The sequence below is a fragment of the Chenopodium album genome, chromosome 2, assembly GCF_948465745.1.
Source record: "Chenopodium album chromosome 2, dcCheAlbu1.1, whole genome shotgun sequence".
In the NCBI taxonomy this organism is placed as follows: domain Eukaryota; kingdom Viridiplantae; phylum Streptophyta; class Magnoliopsida; order Caryophyllales; family Amaranthaceae; genus Chenopodium; species Chenopodium album.
This window is the reverse complement of record NC_137835.1, coordinates 16,143,804-16,152,032: the sequence shown is the minus strand read 5'-3', so window position 1 is coordinate 16,152,032 and position 8,229 is coordinate 16,143,804. Positions and strand designations below refer to the sequence as shown.

General features: G+C 36.3%; 1 long non-coding RNA gene across 2 annotated transcripts; it reads right to left on the bottom strand.

The window, feature by feature from the left end:
- Window positions 1-963: 963 nt before the first annotated feature.
- LOC145596857 (uncharacterized) lies at window positions 964-7,918 on the bottom strand. Of its 2 annotated transcripts, none has more exons than XR_014103298.1 (12): window positions 7,207-7,918; window positions 7,022-7,125; window positions 4,954-4,986; window positions 4,793-4,870; window positions 4,003-4,647; window positions 3,777-3,915; window positions 3,594-3,683; window positions 3,371-3,503; window positions 1,751-2,520; window positions 1,379-1,650; window positions 1,194-1,292; window positions 964-1,093 (listed from the first exon to the last, which is right to left on the bottom strand). It is a non-coding gene; the product is annotated as an uncharacterized LOC145596857 (long non-coding RNA). The 2 variants fall into 2 exon arrangements; XR_014103297.1 differs by having other exon boundaries at window positions 1,751-2,468; window positions 7,207-7,917.
- Between the last annotated feature and the right edge of the window lie 311 nt (window positions 7,919-8,229).

Here is an 8,229-nt window from a genome sequence, read left to right as displayed (position 1 = left end):
TTCCAACACTAGGTTGCCTATGGGTTGTAACGAGAATGAACTTGGATAATCTCTAGTTAGAGAGCGAGACTTGAACGCATAATATCTTCCTTTTGCACAAGATTAAAAACCAAACAAGCAACATTGCATCATTTATAAGCATAGCACACTTAAACCATTGGGGATTGGATCATTGACTAGGGGTCGCCAACACTAGGCGTCTATCCCAAAATCAATAACAATCATCCCACCCATATCACCAACAAAATGTTAGGAGGGCGATGTCATGAGTCAACACGTTGAGTGATTGATTTGTGCGACGTTTTTTAAGATATGGTACCTTTGGACACCCAAGCCTTTTTTTACCTTAGAACGGCATTGTGTGAATCTTGACTTATAGCATGCTTATGTGATTGTGTGACTATGTGCAACGTGTTAGGATAGTCTTCTTTTTCTCTTTTTAATTTGGTATAGGTTCCCAATTACGAAGTTGTCTCTTCGTGATTTAGCGTCACATTCAAAGGATAGCATAAAAAAATCAAGTAAAAAAAATCGAATAAAAAAAACAACGACAAAAAAAAAAACGCTCGAACAAAAAAAAATTCTACGAGCTGGTGGCGCGCGCAACTCAATGAGTTGCGCGACCCCTCCCAGCGCAAGTGATTTCGTTGCGCGCAAGTGGGAGGGGTTGCTGCATTTTTGAAAAATCAACATAAAAATAGTCCCTTGAAACCTTGAAAACATGTATGTTATTTCTCATCATCTTTCCTTATGTTATTGTCTTTACTATCTATCAATGTTGTAATAAACCTGCAGCCTTAATAGGTTGAAAATAATTAATCTAGTTCTCTATCCCTCGGGAGGAAGCAACTATTTGTCATTAGTTTGTATGAAGCAAAACCTATTTATTTGAAAAAATCAATCTACATGCTAAAAAAAAATAGAGTTACTAACAAAGACTCGAGTAAAATATTTTTACCAGTTGCTTCACATGTAGCCAGTGGAGATCTGCAGCAGTGGACGTTTCGATAGAGTCCATCTTTAGAATCTCTTCCTGATTAAGCGAAAAGGCCACACACCAACAGTGATTGTTTAAAACAACAGGGACAAAGACCTAAATAAAATTCATGTTTTAAACCACGTTACTACTGAATAAACTCCATACTAACTGCCTCTTTGTATTTACGACAGAATTAGCTGAATACATTCCGTACCACGTTAATCAGGTTCGGTGTTAAACCAGACATCTGACTATTAAACACACGTGTGACCCGGTCCAACTCTTTTGAATTCTTCATTTTCAAAACACGAATCTTGAAAAACAAATCACACTTTAGTATCCTATATATTAAAATAATTACCAACATATGAACTCTAAATTTTTTAAGACAAGATATACCACAAATGCAGGATCCAACATGAACCGTCGACTACGGCCTTTAAAGCGATGAGCCCAAACCTTTTCACATAATTTACCAGCAACCCTAACATACTATACACATCATGGTGATATCAAATCAGATAAGCTTTTTACTTTATTAACAGTTGAAAAAACATAACTTGTTATCGTGTACTACATTACCTACTTGGCCCCTATTCAGCGCTACACCAGAACACATACTAAGAGTTGCTACCTCTCCATCACACCTTAGCATGACCGGATCTTCTTCACTAATAATAAAGTTTATCAAAGTATCATAACAATAATAAAGTTTATCAAAGTATCAGAACAATAATACACAGACTAAATCACTATGGACATAATACTTACATGTTACTATACTGCCTCCTCCTTGGGGAGAAATTTGTGGTCACTCTTACAAAATCAAACAATGGTTGGCAGAGGCTTCGATGCTTCCTAGGCCGCCATGTGATTACATACCCTTGAACTATTCGATTGGGTGTTGCCGTTGTCTTCCGTTTCCGCTGACTTCTTTCAACCAAGGTCGACGGTGAACCACATTCATCAAACCCTTCCTCCTCAGAACTGAAACTTATCTCATGATCACTTCTCTCCTGGATTTCTAGCCCTCGTAATAGGATCCTTTTCTGTTTTTCCTCCTCACTTTACAACCTCTCTTTTTCCTCCCTCACCAACCTCTCTCTCTCCAACCTTTCTGTTTCCTCTCGCTCTGCCTCAAGCTTGTCCAATTCCTCTTGTTCCTTCTCCATTCTATCTCTTTCCTCCCTTTCAAGCCTTTTCTTCCCTATCATGTTTCTCCTTAGCCTCCATTTCTAGCCTCTCCCGCTCCTCCATCTCCTTTCTTTGTATATCAATTTCCAGCTCCTGCCTTTCAAGCTTTTCCTTTTCCTCGTCATGCTTCTCTTTAGCCTCCCTCTCCTTCTCAATCCTCTCCCGTTCCTCTCTCTCCTTTCTTTGTCTCTTAACTTCTTCCAGCTCCTGCCTTTCCTTCTCCTGTCTCTCCTTCTCCCTTCTTTAGGTTTCCTCCCACTGATTGTTTAGCATAGGTGTGCTACACATTAAGCCACTTGAGATGTAATAAAAAAAATCTATGTCAGGGACAGCAGCAGAAGAGGAACCTTGCATAACAGACGATGTAATCAGAAGAGTAAATAACATTAACTTTATTAGTTACTTTGATCAACAATAATAAAATCATCATTATTAATATTGTAGATGTATAACAATTAATGTGAAAAAGAGATGATGGGTGTCAGAGTAAAGGGATGTATAACAATTACAGTGAAAAAGAGATGATGGCTTTTTCATGTACATAAATTTTTTTGCTGCCTTTTGTATTGACATAGAGACGCTCTCAAGTGATTGGCAAAGAACTAGGGCTTGAAGCCCTTCCATTTCACAAATCACAGCCTAGGTGCAAATATAACGGATTTTTTAAGCCTTTATCTATGGTCTTAAGTGAGCAGAGCTTAAGTGAGCATCATAATCCCAAATTTCCAATATAGACTATGTACGTGGTTGTTTCTATATCCCTAATCTAAAACCTCCAAAAAGTAAAGTTCCATAGAACATACTCCATATGCAGGCATTTAGCGATTGACAATCAGTTGCCTCTAACAAAGCACACTAAGACCTTTCAAGTGGAGCTTTACCAAAATTACAACATATCAAGCTATATCGATCCACCAAAATAAACTATAAATCCTTATAAAATAGTAGGGTTTTTCAATTTTTTTTTTTGAGGAAAATCACAAACTAATGTCCTTATATGCAACACACGCCTTATATGCATGTACCCAAACCACATAGAAAATTTTCATTTACCAGCCAAAAAAATTGTGGGAGCTAAGTTTACAGCTGAGCTAGAGCTGCATTTAATACATGATGACACACCATTTTCACAACACACCATTTCCATCAGTCACACACACACAACAAACACTTTAAACAAGAAGAGGATTTGCATACCTGAAGACTTATTCCACCCGAAATAACCTGCCCCGTCCTTTGACCGTTTTTTCGCACCTTAAGTGGATATAAGTTCTTCCTCTACATCCTCCTCCTCTTCTACATCAACAGCTTTCAACAAAGCTTCAGCAACCTATTGTTTTGACATAATACATTTTCCATCAGTCACACACACAACAAACACTTTAAACAAAGTACAACACATTCCATAATTGCACCGCACCTTAGCAGCAACAACCCCAACTCTTTTTTTAACTGGCATAATGTCCATTGCATCCCTTACATGTGGCCTACCATACGCCACATTCACACACTACAAAGAACACCCAACTCAGTCAGAACACCTAACATTATAAAAAAAAAAAAATTATTCAGATTATTTGCATATAATAGTAAGTTCACTTACCCCTAATTTTCCAAAATCACCTTTCGTATGACGGTCAGCCTTCTTGGCCATTGTTATCTCAGTTTCTGTCCACACTATCATTCGAGGGAAAAACTCCCCACTTCATTGGGGTTCGTTTCAACCGATCAAGATACATTATCTGAAAATAAAATTGTTGTCATCAGTTAACATGGTCTGTGATGGTAATGGTCTCATTATTTAGAAAAGGCAAAACTAAATAACTTACCGACAGAAATATTGTACAACCTCCACATCCTTTGGAATACCCCATTGGGTAAAACCTCCTTGCAAAGCTCTTAATAGCATACATAAGTTGATCAAGGACTAATGTGCACCAATCATAGGATTGAGGCTGACTTGCTGCAATGGCTGCGGGTATAAGCTTAGGACAAAGCCTATAAGATATTGTAGGACACAAAACATACACCAAGGCCAGAAGCATGAATGCTATTCTAAACTCATAAACATCTGGAAGTGGAGCTTGAACTGACTCCACTAAATTTTTTATATCTATCCCTTTCACATTGCTAGGTGTAGTCATGCTGAATCGATTAATGACAACTTGAAGAAAATTTTCCATCTCTTCATCAAATGCTTCCTTCGGGACCGAAAAACTACCCCTTGGAATGCCAAGAACCCACTAGACTTGAACAGGGTCAAATGTAAACTCTAGCCCGTCCGGAGTAACAAGGCAATAATTAGGTACATCAACCCTTGTAGCAAGCCAATAAGCCAACTCCCTGGGAAGTCTCCTATCAATCAAACCAAATAGTCTAGCAAATCCCATATCCTTAACTATTTTCCTTTTTTCCTCACAAAATTCATTCAAAATCATACCAAACATCTCCACCCGACAATTTACATTTTCAGGCTGCACAAACAATATATACCAATAAGCCCACATTTAACCATAAAATTATAACAAAGCCATGCCACAATCAACCATAAGAAAAGATAAGACTTTTATATAACAAATCCATTGCACATTCAACCATAAACAAAGATAAGATCTTCACCCTTTTCAGCACCTCCTTGCTTCTTTCGATAACTTTACCAAGTAGCTTAATCTTACCACCCTCACTAACTGTATTGTCCTACACAAATACATTTTAAATATATTCAACAACACTCCAATAAGGCAAACCACTATCATAGTCAAGCAAAATAAACAACTCACCCTGTACACAACATCATCAATTTTCTTACAAACCTGTAAAACAAAAGGAAATATGCCATCAAACCTTAAAGGGGTAGAAATTTCAAATACACTATCATTCCTCAAAATTTGAAATCTAATACTTGTACAAGATCGAGGTCATTATGGGAATACCTTAACCTCAACTCATTTAGTTATGGGAAAACCTTAACCTCATTCCTTAGCCTCATCTCATTTAGTTACATAAAATTATTAATCAAATTAATAAATTATACATAAAATTAATAAATCAAATATACACACACATCACTTCAAATTTACACAATATTACAATTAGGCTTACAAAGTTACAAGTCTTACAACTATAGACAGAGGATGCATAACAATAAATTTTTAGATAGAATTGACTACCAACATTAATTAACCTCCTGCCTGCCATTTGCCTTAAACATCCTTATATTTCTAATGGCCCATAATTTCTAATGTCCATAATGATTTAATATACAAAATTGGCACAACCAGTTGCCTTCCTTATATTTCTAACTCATGTACCATGCTCTAGCTTTTAACGAAGACTTAAATATATAAAACTTTCTGTTAATTGGCGAATATTCCCGATTCAAATAAACCACTAAAGAGATAGGAAGGGATCAGATAATTTTTCCTTATGCGTTCTTTATAATGCCAAGAATAGGTCTCTTTATAATGCCAAGCATAGGTTGAAAATTTTTAAAGACAACTACACAATAACACAAGTATAGGTTTCTTTATAAGCATTATAAAGAAACCTTGTAAAGAAAGCCTGTCATGTTTCAGATATGCAAATACTTAACCCTACAATTTCAAATATGTTTCTGCTCATTAAAATTCTTTTAAACTCATTCATTAAAGGATACACACCAAGTGTTTCTAACTTCCTATCTTGGTTCTGCACTTCTGCTCACTCCCCTGCCTAAACCCTAAAATATCTTAAGATTACTGTTGAATTTATACTGCTACTACTTTTTGTCAATGGAAATACTTTACAAAATAGTGTTATCTAGGACTTAGATGACAATTAAAAGGAATAGAGTGTAAGAATGAAGACCACACTTTGATTCACAACAACTCAAATCTAGGTCCTATAATGGTGTCATATTAACCATGGAGCTCTGAAAGTTTTTCAAGTAAAAAACCATCTTTCACATGAATCACACAACATGTCATAAGCTCTGAATCCTGCAGCAAAGAGGATAAGAGCAACAGCTTCAAGGGGGGAAAAAAGAAAAATAAAAATCAAAATGTAAAGGACAAGGCATGTATAATTGTATATAATTAGGCAATAATGACTTCAATTGTCAATTTGCTCTAACCAAAATATAAGCACAGACTTCAGCCGGTAATTCAATGCAGCGAATAATTGTTAAATTCATCAAGGACCCTAACCTTATAAGTCATAAAGAAAGTCTTTTAGCATAACAAAGAAGTAGAAGGGTATTCAGTAAGTCATAAATCTCATCCACCCCACATGTATGTAAAAAGCTAAATAATAGGATTTTGATTCCAAATAGCCCTTGAATGCTAAGCATAGGTTGAAAATTTTAAAAGACATGAGGGAGCACCAATTTCAGCTACAAAAGGTCTAAAACTCATTACTCAGTTATGCAGCAACAATCATCAATCAAATTAACGCAATAAATCAAGCCCTAGGTAGGCACAAAAGCAATATAATTAATTAAAATTAAACTACATTAAACCCTACACTAAACCAATCTCCAAATTTAGTTTTGTCACCACATTAGTCACCACAAAAAATTAGTCACATTTTGTCACTTCAACAAACTAGTCACATTATAAAAAAAAAAAAAAAAACAAATTTAACATCAACAAATATAATACCTAACATACTCAATTCAACCATACTCAATTCAACCATACTATTCACAGTATTACTAACATCCTCAATTACTAACATGCTCAATTATATAAAAGCATTAAACAAATTCCATTTTAATGGCAAACCCAGTACTCCACATACACAAATTCAATTATAATCATCAACAAATTCCATTTTAATGGCAAACGAACTACCTACTCAGGCCACAATTACCTTTTCGGCGACTGTAGATGGCGCACGCCCACCACAATTCGCACACCCACCAGATTGCGAACCCCGACCACCTCTTCGTCCTCCCCTACCACCCTTTCTGCCACCTTATACAGAAAAATCCTAGTTTACAAAACCCTAAAAATTCGAAATTCAAAGTTTCCATTCAAATTAATAGCTTGGTTTACCTGCTATGGCACGACAACTGGTAAATGTATGTAATAATCCTTCCAATTATGTTCCGACAAAGCAATTTGTCAATGTAACGATCTGTATAGTACTTTGACTTTTGTCGCAAATTACAGGATCTCAAAAACCGCTCTTCAACAGGGCAAAAACGACATCATAAATCACAACTTTCCACACCCTTTTATGCTTTCAAATCGGCTGTTTTCTGCTAGGGTTTATGGCAATCTTTCCGACGATTTTTCCGGCCACGAATTTTCGAGAAAGAGAAGGACCAATTTTTATAGCGCAGTAAGTTTATGGAAGAGGAGAGGGAAACATTTTTTTACATCAGTAATAACACTGGGTTACTGCCATGTGTTATACAAGAAATGACTTTTTTGCCCTTGGTATGGGACACACGTGCCCCTACCGGGTAGCGGTCCATCACAGCTCAAATTGCATAAACAAAGAGTTTAGAGAGAAAAACAAGATAGAGGAAAATCTAAGAGTTTAATTAAAAGAGAGAGAGAAAGAGATTAAGAAGAAGTTAGAGAGAGAAAGAGAAAAGAAAACTAAACTAAACTAAAAGAAAAAAAAAAAAGAAAACTAAAAAACTACCTAATCTAAGGCTAATCCTCCTAACCTACGTACTACTACTCCTTTTATATGAATTATATCTAATGGAGTAATAGGATATAGAGTTTGATAGAAAGTCAAACTACTACTCCTAAACCCACTAAAACTACCTCCTAGATCGACACAATCATCAATCATCAGCAAAACCAACGTGAGCGGCCCAATTGTGTAGGCCTAAATGTACTAAAGGTGTCCGCCCGACCGGGCCCGATCAGCTGGAGCTACGAGCTGGGCCTTGTGGCTTCTTTTGCTTAGGGCCCATTTCTTCTCAATTGGTCCTATGCACCTAAGATAGGTGCAAAAAGGGAAGGCCCAAAATGAACATTTAATAACCCAGACAACATATCCGCAATCCGCCAAAATCAACACTACGCTCTACAAAATGAACATTTAGTAAAAAAATATGA